Source organism: Triticum urartu, chromosome 6 (assembly GCF_003073215.2).
Source record: "Triticum urartu cultivar G1812 chromosome 6, Tu2.1, whole genome shotgun sequence".
NCBI lineage: Eukaryota > Viridiplantae > Streptophyta > Magnoliopsida > Poales > Poaceae > Triticum > Triticum urartu.
The window spans coordinates 116161186-116179136 of record NC_053027.1 but is presented as its reverse complement, the minus strand read 5'-3'; positions in this window follow the sequence as shown (position 1 = coordinate 116179136).

Genomic DNA, 17951 nt, shown 5'->3' with positions numbered 1-17951 from the left:
GTTAAAGAGCTTACCAGTTAACTCCGTCGGATCATGGGCCGAGTTAAAACACCGGTTTATCCAGAATTTTAAGGATACTTGTAAGCAGCCGATGTCGATTGTGGACCTGGCCGCTTGTGTCCAAGAGGATGGGGAGTCTACAACCCATTAGGTGAAGTGGGTCTCGGCTATTCTGCATTCATCGGATCGCATCAATGCGGACACAGCAGTACTAACGTTGGAGGGCAATTACCGGTTTCTACCGTTAAAATAGAAGTTAGGAAGGCTCAAATGCCACTGCAATGATATGGCAACACTTATGGCCACTTTGGTTAAATATGTCGATTCAGATAATACCAAAGACCCTGAGTCAGAGGAGGACAAACCGAGGAAAGGGAAGAAGAACAGCAACACCAAGGAATAGCAGCATAACCCGGCAGGTCATGGGAACAATGGTAAGCTCAAGGAAGATAATAGTTTGGACTTTGTGGCTAACACCAATGCTCAGGATAACGGTCAGCGTCGTAAGGGTAAACAGCCCCAGAGGGGCGGAGGTTGCGGCCCCAATCTGGAGCGCCTGTTAAATCAACCTTGTCCAAAGCATGGATCAAAGGAGAGGCCAGCTTCACATCTTTGGAAGGATTGTCATATCATGCGAGAATTCAAGAACTCCAGTATGTTTCAATACGACAATGGCCCGCCCGGCGGTTCAGGAGGTGGTTTTCCTGGGCCGGGTTATGGAGGCGGCAGCTCCGGTTCGGGATTTTAGGGCTATCAAACCGGACATAGCAATCAAGGGAACCAGGGCAACCAGGGAGGTTATAACCATCAGGGGAATCAGTAGCAGCAGCAGTCAGGTTATCAGAGCAATCCAAAGTAGTTGAATAGTGGGCAGTATCATGTTTTCACCGCTAGCTTGTGCAGGCGTGATCAGAAGCTTCACAAGAGGGCCGTGAACTCTATTGAACCGGTTGTGCCTCAATATTTGCGCTGGTCTGAGCAACCCATTTTATGGAGTAGAGAGGATCACCCACCCTGGGTTCACAATCCGGGTCATCTGGCCTTAGTGGTGGCACCTCAGGTTGGGGGGTATAAGTTCACCAAGGTACTCATGGATGGGGGAAGCAGTATCAATATTCTATATTATGATACCTTCTGCCGCATGGGGTTGACAGATAAGAATCTTAAACCGTCAAACACCGTTTTTCATGCTGCGGTGCCCGGTAAATCTGCACATCCAGTGGGCAAGATCGCCCTCGAGGTGGCCTTTGGAGATGATCATGATTCAAGGTCAGAAACATTGACTTTTGAGGTAGTGAAAATCAAGAGTCCGTATCATGCTCTGTTTGGGCGGCCGACTTATGCCAAGTTCATGGCAAGGCCGTGTTATGTTTATCTGCAGCTTAAGATGCCAGGTCATAAGGGGACCATCACAGTACATGGGAGCGGGAAGATTGCTTTGGAGTGCGAGGAAGGTGATGCGGCTTATGCTGAGTCGGTTTGTGGCACGGAAGAGCTGAAGTTTTACAAAGACAAGGTTGATCCGGCAGATATGACTTCTTTGAAAAAGCCAACTACGGAGCATGATCCGGCGTTGAAGTTTAAATCGGCCACAAACACTAAGATGGTTGATTTTGTTCCTGGTGATTCATCCAAGCAATTCAACATCAGCGCTAACCTGGATCCCAAATAGGAAAGCGCGCTCATCGAGTTCATCCGTGAGAACCGGGACATCTTTGCATGGAAACCTTCTAACATGCCAGGTGTACTGAGGGAACTCGTTGAGCACACACTTAATATTGATCCTAATTTTAAACCGTTCAGACAGTTTCTTCGCCGCTTCAACGAAGAAAGGTGCAAGGCTATTGGTGAAGAAGTAGCTCGGTTGCTGGTCGCAGGGTTTATCGTGGAGGTCTTTCACCCAGAGTGGTTGGCTAATCCGGTGCTGGTTCTCAAGAAAAAATGGCACTTGGCGTATGTGTGTGGACTACACAGACTTGAACAAGGCTTGCCCAGCAGATCCCTTTGCCCTCCCTCATATTGATCAGATTATTGATGCTACGGCGGGTTGTGACCGCTTGTGCTTTTTGGATGCTTATTAAGGTTATCATCAGATCAAAATGTCAGTTAAGGACCAAGAGAAGATAGCTTTTATAACCCCTTTGGAGCCTTCTGCTATGTCTCCATGCCCTTTGGACTCAAGAGTGCCCAGGCGACTTATCAACGTTGTGTTCAGAATTGTCTTCATAAGTAGATTGGGCGCAATGTTCATGCATATGTGGATGATATCGTGATAAAGTCCAGGAAAGAGGAAAAATTGATAGATGACCTGAGAGAAACCTTTAACAACCTCCGGGTTTACAAGATGATGCTCAATCCGGACAAATGTGTTTTTGGTGTCCCGACAGGTAAGCTCTTGGGCTTTCTAGTATCAAACAGGGGCATTGAGGCTAATCCGATTTTTTTCCAGCAATCACGTCTTTGGCTAAACCGGCGTGTATCAATGACGTTCAATGTTCAGCTGGCCGGATTGCGGCTTTGAGCCGGTTTATCAGTCGTCTCGGGGAGAAAGCTATCCCTTTATACCAGATGTTAAAGAAGACGGATGACTTTGTCTGGAGTGATGCGACTGATAAAGCATTTGAGGATCTAAAGAGGCAGTTAGCTGAACTGCCTATGCTTGCAGCTCCTATCGATAAAGAGCCTTTACTGCTGTATGTGGCTGCTAATGCCAGGGCTGTTAGTGTGGCTATTGTTGTGGAGCGCAAGGAGGCTGGAAAGGAATATCCGGTTCAACGGCCGGTTTATTATAACAGTGAGGTGCTTATCGAATCAAAGCAGAGGTATCCACATTGGCAGAAGCTGCTGTATGGGGTGTTTATGGCAAGCCGGAAGCTCAAACATTATTTCCAGGTTCATCCTATTACAGTGGTCAGTTCCGCCCCTCTAGGAGATATCATTCAAAACAGAGAAGCAACTGGCCAGGTCGCCAAGTGGGCTATTGAGCTTGGACCTCACGGGCTCAAGTATACACCTCGTGTAGCAATTAAATCTCAAGCACTCATGGACTTCATCAATGACTGGACAGAGTTGCAGGCACCAGAGGAAAATCCAGATAATATATATTAGACTATTCACTTTGATGGGTCCAGGCAATTGGAGGGCTCGGGGGCTGGAGTTATATTAACTTCCCCACGAGGTGACAAATTTTGTTATGTTCTTCGCTTAATGTTCCCTTATACTAACAATGCAGCTGAGTACGAGGCCTTACTCCACGGTCTTCGGATGGCTAAGGAGATGAACTTAAGCCGGGTTAAGTGCTTCGGTGACTCGGATCTGGTGGCTCAACAGGTATCTGTCACTTGGGATTCTAAGGACCCACTCGTGGCTGCATATGGACAAGAGGTGGACATAGTGGCTAGTCATTTCAAGGGTTATCAAGTTGACCATATAGACCGGTGAAAGAATGAAGCAGCGGACGCTTTAAGCCGCCTTGGCTCTCAGCGTAAACCGGTCCCACCAAATGTCTTCCTCGACGTAATGTATAATCCGTCGGTCAAGATACCAACAGAGGAGGAGTTGGCTATTCCTGACCCGGAGGCTCAATTGGTGGCCCCTTTGCATGTTATACCGGATTGGACAATCCCGTACCTGGCTTACATGAACCGCGGAGAGTTACCGGAGGATGAAACCTTGGCCCGACAGATAATCCGGCGTTCCAAGTCAATGACCATAATCAACGGGGAGTTACATCATTACAGTGTCACAGGGGCAATTCAGCGTTGTGTGTCTCCTCAAGAGGGTTGTGAGATTTTGCGAGAAATCCATGAAGGGGATTGTGGTCACCACGCCGGTTCAAAATCTTTGGTGGCTAAAGCTTTTTGTCACAGTTTCTATTGGTTAATAGCTCATGCTGATGCTGAGGATTTAGTCAAGAGGTGCGATGGTTGTTAAAAATTTGCATGCCGCGCTCATGTTCCGGCTCAAGAGTTGAGGATGATTCCAATAACTTGGCCGTTTGTGACTTGGGGGCTTGATATGGTTGGACTCTTTAAAAGATCCAAGGACAAAAAGACTCACCTGTTAGTGGCAGTTGACAAGTTTACCAAATGGGTAGAAGCAGAGCCAGTCAGTAAATGTGATGCGGCCATGGCGGTTCAGTTCATCAAAAAGGTGATATTCCGGTTTGGCTTTCCACACAGTATTATAACTGATAATGGTACTAATCTGTCAAAGGGTGAGATGGAGGAATTTTGCCAACGTGAGCACATCTGGCTTGATGTAGCATCAGTGGCTCACCCCCAATCTAATGGTCAAGTGGAGAGGGCAAATCAAGAAATCTTGCGAGGTGTTAAACCCCAGCTTATGGTTCCTTTAAAGCGGACACAGGGTTGTTGGGTGGAGGAGTTACCATCTGTGTTATGGAGCATTAACACCACACCTAACAGATCTACGGGTTACACACCTTTCTTCATGGTTTATGGAGTAGAGGCGGTTCTTGTTGGAAATATGCCCTAGAGGCAATAATAAAAGCATTATTATTATATTTCTTTGTTCATGATAATTGTCTTTATTCATGCTATAATTGTATTATCCGGAAATCGTAATACATGTGTGAATAACAGACACCAACATGTCCCTAGTAAGCCTCTAGTTGACTAGCTCGTTGATCAACAGATAGTCATGGTTTCCTGGCTATGGACATTGGATGTCATTGATAACGGGATCACATCATTAGGAGAATGATGTGATGGACAAGACCCAATCCTAAGCATAGCGCAAGATCGTGTAGTTCGTTTGCTAGAGCTTTTCCAATGTCAAGTATCTTTTCCTTTGACCATGAGATCGTGTAACTCCCGGATACCGTAGGAGTGCTTTGGGTGTACCAAACGTCACAACATAACTGGGTGACTATAAAGGTGCACTACAGGTATCTCCGAGAGTGTCTGTTGGGTTGACATGGATCGAGACTGGGATTTGTCACTTCGTATGATGGAGAGGTATCACTGGGCCCACTCGGTAATGCATCATCATAATGAGCTCAAAGTGACCAAGTGTCTGGTCACGGGATCATGCATTACGGAACGAGTAAAGTGACTTGCCGGTAACGAGGTTGAACGAGGTATTGGGATACCGACGATCGGATCTCGGGCAAGTAACATACCGATTGACAAAGGGAATTGTATACGGGGTTGCTTGAATCCTCGACATCGTGGTTCATCCGATGAGATCATCGTGGAGCATGTGGGAGCCAACATGGGTATCCAGATCCTGCTGTTGGTTATTGACCGGAGAGCGATCTCGGTCATGTCTACATGTCTCCGGAACCCGTAGGATCTAAACACTTAAGGTTCGGTGACGCTAGGGTTGTAGGGATATGTATATGCAGTAACCCAAATGTTGTTCGGAGTCCCGGATGAGATCCCGGACGTCACGAGGAGTTCCGGAATGGTCCGGAGGTAAAGATTTATATATGGGAAGTCCTGTTTCGGTCATCAGGACAAGTTTTGGGGTTATCGGTATTGTACCGGGACCACCGGAAGGGTCCCGGGGGTCCACCGGGTGGGGCCACCTGTCCCGGGGGGCCACATGGGCTGTAGGGGCTGCGCCTTGGCCTACATGGTCCAAGGGCACCAGCCCCAAGAGGCCCATGCGCCTAGGGTTACAAGGGGAAAGAGTCCTAGGAGGGGAAGGCACCTCCTAGGTGCCTTGGGGGGGAGGGAAACCCCCCTTGGCCGCCGCCCCACCCTAGGAGATTGGATCTCCTAGGGCCGGCGCCCCCCCTAGGCCCTCCTATATATAGTGGGGGATGGAGGGCTTTTGATCCACGCCTTTGGTTGCCTCCTTCTCCCTCTCCAACACCTCCTCCTCCTCCATAGCGCTTGGCGAAGCCCTGCCGGAGTACTGCAGCTCCATCAACACCACGCCGTCGTGCTGCTGCTGGTGCCATCTCCCTCAACCTCTCCTCTCCCCTTGCTGGATCAAGAAGGAGGAGACATGGCTGTTCCGTACGTGTGTTGAACGCGGAGGTGCCGTCCGTTCGGTGCTAGGATCTCCGGTGATTTGGATCACGTCGTGTACGACTACCTCATCCCCGTTCTTTGAACGCTTCCGCTCGCGATCTACAAAGGTATGTAGATGCATCTAATCACTTGTTGCTAGATGAACTCCTAGATGGATCTTGGTGAAACCGTAGGAAATTTTTTGTTTTCTGCAACGTTCCCCAACAGTGCCATCATGAGCTAGGTCTATGCGTAGTTCTTCTTGCGCGAGTAGAACACAATTTGTTGTGGGCGTAGATGTTGTCAACTTTCTTGCCGTTACTAGTCTTATCTTGCTTCAACGGTATTGTGGGATGAAGCGGCCCGGACCAACCTTACACGTATGCTTACGTGAGACCGGTTCCACCGACTAACATGCACAAGTTGCATAAGGTGGCTGGCGGGTGTCTGTCTCTCCTACTTTAGTTGGAGCGGATTCGATGTACAGGGTCCTTATGAAGGGTAAATAGAAGTTGACAAATCACGTTGTGGCTTTCACGTAGGTAAGAAAACGTTCTTGCTAGAACCCTACTTCAGCCACGTAAAACTTGCAACAACAATTAGAGGACGTCTAACTTGTTTTTGCAGCAAGTGCTTTGTGATATGATATGGCCAAAGTTGTGATGAATGATGAATGATCTATATGTGATGTATGAGATGTTCATGCTATTGTAATAGGAATCACGACTTGCATGTCGATGAGTATGACAACCGGCAGGAGCCATAGGAGTTGTCTTTATTTTTGTATGACCTGCGTGTCATTAAGAAACGCCATGTAAATTACTTTACTTTATTGCTAAACGCGTTAGCCATAGTAGTAGAAGTAATAGTTGGCGAGCAACTTCATGGAGACACAATGATGGAGATCATGGTGTCATGCCGGTGACAAGATGATCATGGAGCCCCAAGATGGAGATCAAAGGAGCTGTGTGATATTGGCCATATCATGTCACTATTATTATTTGATTGCATGTGATGTTTATCATGTTTTTCATCTTGTTTGCTTAGAACGACGGTAGTAAATAAGATGATCCCTCACAACAATTTCAAGAAGTGTTCTCCCCTAACTATGCACCGTTGCTAAAGTTCGTCGTTTCGAAGCACCACGTGATGATCGGGTGTGATAGATCCTTACGTTCACATACAACGGGTGTAAGACAGTTTTACACATGCAAAAACACTTAGGGTTAACTTGACGAGCCTAGCATGTGTATAGACATGGCCTCGGAACACAGAAGACCGAAAGGTCGAGCATGAGTCGTATAGAAGATACGATCAACATGAAGATGTTCACCGATGTTGACTAGTCCGTCTCACGTGATGATCGGACACGGCCTAGTTGACTCGGATCGTGTTATACTTAGATGACTAGAAGAGGGATGTCTATCTAAGTGGGAGTTCATTAATAATTTGATTAGATGAACTTAATTATCATGAACTTAGTCTAAAACTTTACAATATGTCTTGTAGATCAAATGGCCAACGTTGTCTTCAGTTTCAACGCGTTCCTAGAGAAAACCAAGCTGAAAGATGATGGCAGCAACTATATGGACTGGGTCCGAAACCTGAGGATCATCCTCATAGCTGCCAAGAAAGATTATGTCCTGCAAGCACCGCTCGGTGATCCACCCGTCCCACAGAACCAAGACGTTATGAACGCTTGGCAGACACGTGCTGATGACTACTCCCTCGTTCAGTGCGGCATGCTTTACAGTTTAGAGCCGGGGCTCCAAAAGCGTTTTGAGAGACATGGAGCATATGAGATGTTCGAAGAGCTAAAAATGGTTTTTCAAGCTCATGCCTGGGTCGAGAGATATGAAGTCTCCGACAAATTCTTCAGCTGTAAGATGGAGGAAAATAGTTCTGTCAGTGAGCACATACTCACTATGTCTGGGTTACATAACCGCTTGACTCAGCTGGGAGTTAATCTCCCGGATGACGCGGTCATTGACAGAATCCTCCAGTCGCTTCCACCAAGCTACAAGAGCTTTGTGATGAACTTCAATATGCAGGGGATGCAAAAGACCATTCCTGAGGTATTTGCAATGCTGAAATCAGCAGAGGTAGAAGTCAAGAAGGAACATCAAGTGTTGATGGTAAATAAAACCACTAAGTTCAAGAAGGGCAAGGGTAAAAAGAACTCCAAGAAGGACGGCAAGGAAGTTGCCGCGCCCAGCAAGCAAGCTGTTGGGAAGAGGCCAAAGAATGGACCCAAGCCCGAGACTGAGTGCTTTTATTGCAAAGGGAAGGGTCACTGGAAACGGAACTGCCCCAAATACTTAGCGGACAAGAAGGCCGGCAAAACCAAAGGTATATTTGATATACATGTAATTGATGTGTACCTTACCAGTACTCGTAGTAACTCCTGGGTATTTGATACCGGTGCCGTTGCTCATATTTGTAACTCACAGCAGGAGCTGCGGAATAAACGGAGACTGGTGAAGGATGAGGTGACGATGCGCGTCGGGAATGGTTCCAAGGTCGATGTGATCGCCGTCGGCACGCTACCTCTACATTTACCTACGGGATTAGTTATAAACCTCAATAATTGTTATTTAGTGCCAAGTTTGAGCATGAACATTGTATCAGGATCTCGTTTAATACGAGATGGCTACTCATTTAAATCCGAGAATAATGGTTGTTCTATTTATATGAGAGATATGTTTTATGGTCATGCTCCGATGGTCAATGGTTTATTCTTAATGAATCTCGAACGTAATATTACACATATTCATGGTGTGAATACCAAAAGATTTAAGGTTGATAATGATAGTCCCACATAATTGTGGCATTGCCGCCTTGGTCACATAGGTGTCAAACGCATGAAGAAGCTCCATGCAGATGGACTTTTAGAGTCTCTTGATTATGAATCAGTTGACACGTGCGAACCATGCCTCATAGGTAAAATGACCAAGACTCCGTTCTCAGGAACAATGGAGCAAGCAACCAACTTATTGGAAATCATACATACTGATGTGTGCGGTCCAATGAGTGTTGAGGCTCGCGGTGGCTATCGTTATGTTCTCACCCTCACTGATGACTTGAGTAGATATGGGTATGTCTACTTAATGAAACACAAGTCTGAAACCTTTGAAAAGTTCAAGGAATTTCAGAGTGAGGTTGAGAATCAACGTGACAGGAAAATCAAGTTTCTGCGATCAGATCGTGGAGGAGAATACTTGAGTCACGAATTTGGCACACACCTAAGAAAATGTGGAATAGTTTCACAACTCACGCCGCCTGTAACACCTCAGCATAATGGTGTGTCCGAACGTCATAATCGCACTCTATTAGATATGGTGCGATCTATGATGTCTCTTGCCGATTTACCGCTATCCTTTTGGGGGTATGCTTTAGAGACTGCCGCATTCACTTTAAATAGGGCTCCGTCGAAATCCGTTGAGACGACACCGTTTGAATTATGGTTTGGGAAGAAACCTAAGTTGTCGTTTCTAAAAGTTTGGGGATGCGATGCTTATGTCAAGAAACTTCAACCTGAAAAGCTCGAACCCAAGTCGGAAAAATGCGTCTTCATAGGATACCCTAAAGAATCTGTTGGGTATACCTTCTACCTCAGATCCGAAGGCAAGATCTTTGTTGCCAGAAATGGATCCTTTCTAGAGAAGGAGTTTCTCTCGAAAGAAGTAAGTGGGAGGAAAGTAGAACTTGATGAAGTATTACCTCTTGAACCGGAAAATGGCGCAACTCAAGAAAATGTTCCTGAGGTGCCAGCACCGACTAGAGAGGAGGTTAATGATGATCAAGATACTTCTGATCAAGCTCCTACTGAAATTCGAAGGTCCACAAGGACACGTTCCGCACCAGAGTGGTACGGCAACCCTGTCTTGGAAATCATGTTGTTAGACAACGGTGAACCTTCGAACTATGAAGAAGCAATGGCGGGCCCGGATTCCGACAAATGGCTAGAAGCCATGAAATCTGAGATAGGATCCATGTATGAAAACGAAGTATGGACTTTGACTGACTTGCCCGTTGAGCGGCGAGCCATAGAAAATAAATGGATCTTTAAGAAGAAGACAGACACGGATGGTAATGTGACCATCTATAAAGCTCGGCTTGTCGCTAAGGGTTATCGACAAGTTCAAGGAGTTGACTACGATGAGACTTTCTCACTGGTAGCGAAGCTAAAATCCGTCCGAATCATGTTAGCAATTGCCGCATTCTACGATTATGAGATATGGCAAATGGACGTCAAAACGACATTCCTTAATGGTTTCCTTAAGGAAGAGTTGTATATGATGCAGCCAGAAGGTTTTGTCGATCCTAAGAATGCTAACAAGGTGTGCAAGCTCCAACGCTCGATTTATGGCCTGGTGCAAGCATCTCGGAGTTGGAACATTCGCTTTGATGAGATGATCAAAGCGTTTGGGTTTACACAAACTTATGGAGAAGCCTGCGTTTACAAGAAAGTGAGTGGGAGCTCTGTAGCATTTCTCATACTATATGTGGATGACATACTTTTGATGGGAAATGATATAGAACTCTTGGACAGCATCAAGGCCTACTTCAATAAGAGTTTTTCAATGAAGGACCTTGGAGAAGCTGCTTATATATTAGGCATCAAGATCTATAGAGATAGATCAAGGCGCCTCATAGGTCTTTCACAAAGCACATACCTTGATAAGATTTTGAAGAAGTTCAAAATGGATCAGTCCAAGAAAGGGTTCTTGCCTGTTTTGCAAGGTGTGAGATTGAGCTCGGCTCAATGCCCGACCATGGCAAAAGATAAAGAAGAGATGAGTGTCATCCCCTATGCTTCAGCCATAGGATCTATTATGTATGCCATGCTGTGTACCAGACCTGATGTAAACCTTGCCGTAAGTTTGGTAGGAAGGTACCAAAGTAATCCCGGCAAGGAACACTGGACAGCGGTCAAGAATATCCTGAAGTACCTGAAAAGGACAAAGGACATGTTTCTCGTTTATGGAGGCGACGAAGAGCTCGTCGTAAAGGGTTACGTCGACGCTAGCTTCGACACAGATCTGGATGACTCTAAGTCACAAACCGGATACGTGTATATGTTGAATGGTGGAGCAGTGAGCTGGTGCAGCTGCAAGCAGAGCGTCGTGGCGGGATCTACATGTGAAGCGGAGTACATGGCAGCCTCGGAGGCAGCACATGAAGCAATATGGGTGAAGGAGTTCATCACCGACCTAGGAGTCATACCCAATGCGTCGGGGCCAATCAAACTCTTTTGTGACAACACTGGAGCTATTGCACTTGCCAAGGAGCCCAAGTTTCACAAGAAGACAAGGCACATCAAGCGTCACTTCAACTCCATTCGTGAAAATTTTCAAGATGGAGACATAGAGATTTGTAAAGTGCATACGGACCTGAATGTAGCAGATCCGTTGACTAAACCTCTCCCTAGGGCAAAACATGATCAACACCAGAATTCCATGGGAGTTCGATTCATCACAATGTAACTAGATTATTGACTCTAGTGCAAGTGGGAGACTGTTGGAAATATGCCCTAGAGGCAATAATAAAAGCATTATTATTATATTTCTTTGTTCATGATAATTGTCTTTATTCATGCTATAATTGTATTATCCGGAAATCGTAATACATGTGTGAATAACAGACACCAACATGTCCCTAGTAAGCCTCTAGTTGACTAGCTCGTTGATCAACAGATAGTCATGGTTTCCTGGCTATGGACATTGGATGTCATTGATAACGGGATCACATCATTAGGAGAATGATGTGATGGACAAGACCCAATCCTAAGCATAGCGCAAGATCGTGTAGTTCGTTTGCTAGAGCTTTTCCAATGTCAAGTATCTTTTCCTTTGACCATGAGATCGTGTAACTCCCGGATACCGTAGGAGTGCTTTGGGTGTACCAAACGTCACAACGTAACTGGGTGACTATAAAGGTGCACTACAGGTATCTCCAAAAGTGTCTGTTGGGTTGACATGGATCGAGACTAGGATTTGTCACTTCGTATGACGGAGAGGTATCACTGGGCCCACTCGGTAATGCATCATCATAATGAGCTCAAAGTGACCAAGTGTCTGGTCACGGGATCATGCATTACGGAACGAGTAAAGTGACTTGCCGGTAACGAGGTTGAACGAGGTATTGGGATACCGACGATCGGATCTCGGGCAAGTAACATACCGATTGACAAAGGGAATTGTATACGGGGTTGCTTGAATCCTCGACATCGTGGTTCATCCGATGAGATCATCGTGGAGCATGTGGGAGCCAACATGGGTATCCAGATCCCGCTGTTGGTTATTGATCGGAGAGCGATCTCGGTCATGTCTACATGTCTCCTGAACCCGTAGGGTCTACACACTTAAGGTTCGGTGACGCTAGGGTTGTAGGGATATGTATATGCAGTAACCCGAATGTTGTTCGGAGTCCCGGATGAGATCCCGGACGTCATGAGGAGTTCCGGAATGGTCCGGAGGTAAAGATTTATATATGGGAAGTCCTGTTTCGGGCATCGGGACAAGTTTCGGGGTTATCAGTATTGTACCGGGACCACCGGAAGGGTCCCGGGGGTCCACCAGGTGGGGCCACCTGTCCCGGGGGCCACATGGGCTGTAGGGGCTGCGCCTTGGCCTACATGGGCCAAGGGCACCAGCCCCAAGAGGCCCATGCGCCTAGGGTTACAAGGGGAAAGAGTCCTAGGAGGGGAAGGCACCTCCTAGGTGCCTTGGGGGGAGGGAAACCCCCCTTGGCCGCCGCCCCACCCTAGGAGATTGGATCTCCTAGGGCCGGCGCCCCCCCTAGGCCCTCCTATATATAGTGGGGGATGGAGGGCTTTTGATCCACGCCTTTGGTTGCCTCCTTCTCCCTCTTCAACACCTCCTCCTCCTCCATAGCGCTTGGCGAAGCCCTGCCGGAGTATTGCAGCTCCATCAACACCACGCCGTCGTGCTGCTGCTGGTGCCATCTCCCTCAACCTCTCCTCTCCCCTTGCTGGATCAAGAAGGAGGAGACGTGGCTGTTCCGTACGTGTGTTGAACGCGGAGGTGCCGTCCGTTCGGTGCTAGGATCTCCGGTGATTTGGATCACGTCGTGTACGACTACCTCATCCCCGTTCTTTGAACGCTTCCGCTCGCGATCTACAAAGGTATGTAGATGCATCTAATCACTCGTTGCTAGATGAACTCCTAGATGGATCTTGGTGAAACCGTAGGAAAATTTTTGTTTTCTGCAACGTTCCCCAACAGTTCTTCCTGTGACATCCATCACGACTCGGCCCGTGTGGCAGCTTATGTTGAAGCTGACAATGAGAAGGCACGTTAGGACTCACTAGACCAGTTAGATGAGGAGCGTGATCTCGCAGCAGCACGTTCGGTGATTTATCAACAAGATCTCCGACGTTATCACAACCTTCGGGTTAAAACCAGAACTTTTCAAGAGGGCGATCTGGTGCTCGGGCTCATCCAGGATCAAACTGATATGCACAAGTTATCCCCACCTTGGGAAGGACCTTTTTGCTCACCAAGAATCTGCACAACGGGTCATACTACCTCATTGATGTTCGAGAGCACAAAGACTCACGTAAATCGGAGGAGGAGACCAAGCGGCCGTGGAATATAGCTCTTCTTCGGCCTTACTATACTTGAGCCACAGGCTCTTCTTATGTACATATTTATGACAATGTATATATTATACAATAAACCGGAGCCTCAAATAAAGCGGGGTCTCCGTTCTTTTTACATTATGTGTGAGCCTACAAGAGCTTCTACTGACAAAACAGCATTTTGTTAAACCAGCCTATATGGCCACACGGATATAAAGAAAATCACTAGGGGGCTTGGTCATATCCGAACCATAGCTACACCTCTTGATCGGTTTAAAACCAAAAAGGGATATCACTAGGGGGCTTGGTTGTCTTCACACCATAGCTACACCTCTTGATCGGTTTGAAACCAAAAAGGGATATCACTAGGGGGCTTGGTTGTCTTCACACCATAGCTACACTTCTTGATAGGCTTTAAGCTAAAAGGAAATTATGTGGAGCCAAAGAGATTTTGTTGCATTAAGCACAACTCAAACATAGGTAACCACTAAGCACAGCTCATATATTACTTGGGGGCTCCTTGCTTCTCAAAGAACAATGAGCTTGCACCCTTGTAATAGGCTATCAAGCCAGGCTTGGAAGCCAGGTGTATTCACCTAAAACCCCAGGTTATCCTGCCTCTTTAAGTAAGCCACTCCGTCCAGGTAAACCTGGTATGACCCATCGAATGTTTGACAAGTCAATCCCATGGACCCTGAACTTGTCAAAGTTAAAACGGTGATTGGTTAAAGATTGAGGTCCATCTTAAAAGGCTTTGCAAAATGGTTTAACTCAGCGGCCTGGCAGCCCATGAAAAGCCTCGATTTAGGGCCTGGCAGCCCATGAAAAGCCTTGCATATTTCTTGTCTTTGTTGTTTTTTATGATAAGGGTTTTATGAATATTTTCTGATAAACCGGTGTTCTTTACAACCCGGCATGACTTTCAACGCTTAGTTGTCAGTACATGATCAGTTTTAAATCGGTAGTATATTCTTCCGGTCTGGTTTTTGACTAGATGTCACCAGCATTATGCGGATATTATAGCCCAATATGGTTTCTATATGAACCGACAAGAGGGTAAGGAGTTGACAACATTCCGGATTGGTGTTTTTTCACCTTTACCATACAAGTAGTTGGTTAGCCAACTAGGTATGTCACAGATATTATTCATTTTATCTGGTTAATATAAATCTTGGTTATCCATCTAGGATATGTATATATTTTGGGCATCATGACCCGTCTAGTGGTAAACCACTAGGACGCTTTCAAGTTCTTATATGCAGGAACACAAAGTATAATGGACTATGCATAAATAGATCCCAAAAGTGGAACAAGTTTTCCAAATATCAAGCAACACAAGCATGCTCGATGGCATGGGAGATAAAGGTGTTTCTGCTATCTTATTACAAGGAGCTTCAAAACGGCCCAAATTGAAAAATTGTTTCAAGCAGTGGCAGACTGTAGCTGATAAATCGGTCGCTGGTTTAGGACGCTTCATCGGGATGGCTTGACAATTGAGGATCATCTTGTATAGTCACCTCCTCTTCATCCCTCCCCAGACGCTGGAAATCAACCGTTGACCAATCGATTCTGGTTAAAGCTTAAAACACGACCTCTTCATGGATAAGGCTGGAGGGGTCAATGTCAGGAGCGTAAGTATGCTTATGGATTGGAGGCACAAGTTCTTCAACATCATGGATCACGGCAGGCTGTCTCTTTCCTTCAGCATTGTAAACCGGCTGGAAATGAGATAAGTCTGTGTCCTCCGCCAGTTAGCTGGCTATTGGCCGCATCTCCTTTGTTAGCTTTCGGAGATCATCATTGTTGAAGTTTGAACCGTCCTCCTTCACACCTGGATATCCTTTAATGATATTGATACGTCTCCAACGTATCTATAATTTTTGATTGCTCCATGCTATATTATCTACTGTTTTGGACTATATTGGGCTTTATTTTCCACTTTTATATTATTTTTGGGACTAACCTATTAACCGGAGGCCCAGCCCAGAATTGCTGTTTTTTTGCCTATTTCAGTGTTTCGGATAAACAGAATATCAAACGGAGTGCAAACGGAATAAAATCTTCGGGAACGTGATTTTCTCACCGAACGTGATCCAGGAGACTTGGACACTACTCCAGGGAGTCAAAGAGGCGGTCACGAGGGTGGGGGCGCCCCCCCTAGGGCGCGCCCCTGCCTCGTGGGCCCCTCGGTGCTCCACCGACGTACTCTTTCCTCCTATATATACCTACGTACCCCCAAACGATCAGAACAGGAGCCAAAAACCTAATTCCACCGCCGCAACTTTCTGTATCCACGAGATCCCATCTTGGGGCCTATTCCGGAGCTCCGCCGGAGGAGGACCGTCATCACGGAGGGCTTCTACATCATCATAGCCTCTCTGATGAAGTGTGAGTAGTTTACCTCAGACCTTCGGGTCCATAGTTAGTAGCTAGATGGCTTCTTCTCTCTTTTTGGATCTCAATACAAAGTTCTCCCGCTCTCTTGTGGAGATCTATTCGATGTAATCTTCTTTTTGCGGTGTGTTTGTTGAGACCGATGAATTGTGGGTTTATGATCAAGTCTATCTATGAATAATATTTGAATCTTCTCTGAATTCTTTTATGTATGATTGGTTATCTTTGCAAGTCTCTTCGAATTATCCGTTTGGTTTGGCCAACTAGATTGGTAGTTCTTGCCATGGGAGAAGTGCTTAGCTTTGGGTTCGATCTTGCGGTGTCCTTTCTCAGTGACAGAAGGGGCAGCAAGGCACGTATTGCATCATTGCCATCGAGGATAACAAGATGGGGTTTATTTCATATTGCATGAATTTATCTCTCTACATCATGTCATCTTGCTTAAGGCGTTACTCTGTTTTTAACTTAATACTCTAGATGCATGCTGGATAGCGGTCGATGAGTGGAGTAATAGTAGTAGATGCAGAATCGTTTCGATCTACTTGTCACGGACGTGATGCCTATATACATGACCATACCTAGATATTCTCATAACTATGCTCAATTCTGTCAATTGCTCAACAGTAATTTGTTCACCCACCGTAGAATACTTATGCTCTTGAGAGAAGCCACTAGTGAAACCTATGGCCCCCGGGTCTATTCTCATCATATCAATCTCCATCACTTTAATCTTGCTTTGTTTTTACTTTGCTTTTACTTTTTACTATGCATATTTATACCAAAAATACCAAAAATATTATATCTATCAGATCTCACTCACGTAAGTGACCGTGAAGGGATTGACAACCCCTAATCCCGTTGGTTGCGAGTAGCTATTGTTTTGTGCAGGTACGAGGGACTTGAGCGTGGCCTCCTACTGGATTGATACCTTGGTTCTCAAAAACTGAGGGAAATACTTATGCTACTCTGCTGCATCATCCCTTCCTCTTCGGGAAAATCCAACGCAAGCACAAGAGGTAGTAGATATCTGCCGCTTCAAGATCCGGAATCCATGCCTTGGCCTGGATTAGTGCGGTCAGCGCTCCTGCTCTTGCGGCTGCTTTCTTCAGTTCTGTAATCCGGGCAGGTAGCATGGCCAACTTCTCAAGGGTTTCCTTTATCAATGATGGCGCCGGCTTGTTGTATGATGAAGTGCAAATAGCACGCTGGGATCCAAAATATAGCTGTTCCATTAAGGTGTACGCCGCTTTAAGCTTCATCCGCATGTCAGAGCCCAGATGAGCAATACGGGTGCCTGTCATGGTTTAGTATCAGCAAACCGGTCAATGATAAGATCTTATGAATTAGACAAACGACATGAGGAGGTACTTACCAAACACAGCGGATGTCATGGCATCAATCTGCCGTTTCAAGCCGGTCAGTTCGTCTACCACTGGCTTCAGGGGTGCTTCTGTGTCCTCGGCTTTCCTGGTTACCGGCCTTTTCTGTTTCCCAGTCAGCACGTTCCTTGTTGAAAGTCTCTTTCGACTTCTCCATAGCTGCTAGGGCATTGGTCAGCTCCTCTTTGGATTTGGAAGCCTCTGCTTGTTGGGACTTTATGTTCTCTTGAAGATCAGCGGTTTGAGCATCCCTCTTACTCAGCTCGGCCTGCAAAGGCGAAGATATGTCAACAACATGATATGTATTTTCTAAGTACCAAGCGTATAACAAGTTATGCACTTCATACTTTGGGGGCTAATGCCTATTTTCTCTATTATCAACAAATCTTTCACAAGTCTCAAGTACAATGCAAGCATTATCCTTAACACCTGGGGGCTAATGTACATCTGTTCAAAACTGATACATTGATTCAAGACCCGGTTTACCTCGCAAAGCTAAACCGGCCCTTGGGGGCTACGCCGATGAAAACTACAGGAATACAATGATAAAGTATCGGTTTTGTTTTTGCTGAAGACTTGACATATTGAGGATCA